We start from the raw sequence: 2419 nt of genomic DNA, 5'->3' as shown, positions 1-2419 counted from the left end.
ATCTGGGTGCCTGGGCGCGATGGTGCGCGGCGCTAGCTCCTGCGACCAAGAGGCGGCGGTGGTGCGTAAGGAGGCGTGGTGGGGCAGCACCGCCGGAGGTAGGAGGAGGGAGGTTGGTGCCGGGGGGGAGGGATTGGGTCGTGCGGGGTGGGTGCGGTAGAACTCACGGGGGGAAGAAGGTGGGTTGGGGTGGGTGTGGGTTTTTTAATCCTTCTCCGCAGTTTGGTTTCGGTCTATACTGCAGTGCTAAAGTGTTAGCAGAATAAGGCGAGGTGTTATGAGAATAAGACTCTAAAGGGTGTTATTAGAATAGACCTACCCTATAGGACAAATGTTTCCTACAAGCAGTGGTAGTTACCACCACTTGCATTTTGTATGTTGTATGTAGTATCTGTCAAAACCGAGAGTATGTATGTGTAGTATGTAGTATATAACAATGATTAGGTGGTATATATACAAATTTTTAGGTAGTATGTACCATTTTTTGAGTATGCTCTTTTTTACGTACTAATATGTACGTATTTCACAAATATAACAAAAACTATGGGCTCATATGTAATTTTTTCATGTAACTTGCTTTGAAATATCTTAGATATTTTTTTTGACCATAAAACAGTAAGGCAAAAGCCTTATTGTAGATCTTTTCTATTATAACAAAGAAATCACAAAGTCTTTACAATGGTTGTTGGGTAGACAACCAGGGAGATTATTGAGCAAATACATGAAAATAAATTAAATGTTATCAATCCATGAAGACATTCCCTCCTTTAAATTGGGCTTGGCCCTTAGCATTGTTAGCTTGTAAGTCTTGATAAATTCATATCTGCAGTCACTAATAGAGCAAGGGATCCCTTCAAATATCAGATCATTTCTTTGATTCCATATACTCCAACATCCAATAATTAGAATTTCCATGAAATGGTGAAGTTTATATCTTTGCTGGGCTTCATTAATCATATCATGGATATTCAGATCAGAGTTCCATTCAATACCAATGTTCCACCAAAATCCCTGGCTGAATGGGCAAGAGAAAAGAAGATGAGTTCTGTCCTCATAGTCCTCAGCATCACATAATACACACTATTTGGAATCTAGATGCATATTTTTCCTGGTCAGAAGGTCACATGTGTTTATTCTATCATGAAGAAGCAGCCAGCAAAAGAATTTATGCTTAGGTAGGCAGCAAGATTTCCATATCCATTTGAAAGTGATGGCAGCATCTTCATTTCTCAGTAGGAAGTTATAGATCTTCTTGTTCATACTTAAACTATTTCCCCAATTGAAATTCCATATATCCTTGTCATTGTTGGATCTGATATTATGTAATTTACCAGCAAGAAGATGAAATTGCTGATGGGCAGTGTTGGAAAGAGGAAGCTGGAACAGGTTGTATAGGTTCCCATATTCTTTGGCTATTTTGACTGAGATATTCTACTCGTTGCAAAACGAATGGAGTTCAGGGAATTTGAAATGCATAATCTCTCCATTCCAACTATCATTCCATAATTTGCAAGTGTTTCCTGATCTTATTTTACAAGTAGTCATCTCTTTAAATAGATCAAACATTTTCATACAATCCTTCCACTAGAATGATCATTTATTGGGATTTGTGTGTGGAGCTTCATTGTTTTGATAATGAGCTTCCCAAATTAACTTGACCCAAGGAATATCCATTCTATTGTAAAATTTGTAGAGATGCTTGATAAGAAGGGCTTTATTCTGCATTCTCAGGTTCAGGACTCCAAGACCACCTTGAATTTTTGGTTTGCAAATCATCTCCCAGCTGGCCAGGCATTTTCCTCTTCTATTAATTTCCTTTCCATACCAGAGAAAGTTCCTGCTAGATTTGTCCACATGATCCAAAATGGTGTAGTGAATTTTAAGAGAGCACATAGAGAAAATAGGCATGGAAGCAACAATAGAATTAACATGTGAGTCTGCCAGAGTAGTTCACAGGCATAAGGTCCATAACAGAAGGCTTGGTGGTGCCCATGGGTAAGCCTAGGTATGTGAATGGGAGACTTTCCACCTTGCAACCAAATGAATTTGCAAGTGCAGCAACAGATGGTTGATCAATATTTATTGGAATCATTGAGGACTTACTGAAGTTGACAAACAGACCAGTGGATAGACTAAATATGTTGAGTAAGTATTTGAGGTGCATGATCTGATCTTCACAAGCACGCATGATCATTAGGGTGTCATCAGCATACTGAATAATAGGGTAGTCCTGTCCATAAGCATGATTAATAGGAAGAGAGATTTCCCCATTGGCCCAAGCAGCATTGACCACAGATTGAAGTAGATCAGCAGTGATGATGTATAGTAAAGGGGAATGTGGATCCCCTTGTCTGACACCTCTCTTGCAAATAATCTTTTTCCCAACCACGCCATTAAGCAGAACAGAAGTAGATGCAGA

This window comes from Triticum dicoccoides, chromosome 5B (assembly GCF_002162155.2).
Source record: "Triticum dicoccoides isolate Atlit2015 ecotype Zavitan chromosome 5B, WEW_v2.0, whole genome shotgun sequence".
In the NCBI taxonomy this organism is placed as follows: domain Eukaryota; kingdom Viridiplantae; phylum Streptophyta; class Magnoliopsida; order Poales; family Poaceae; genus Triticum; species Triticum dicoccoides.
This window is presented reverse-complemented; position numbering follows the sequence as displayed.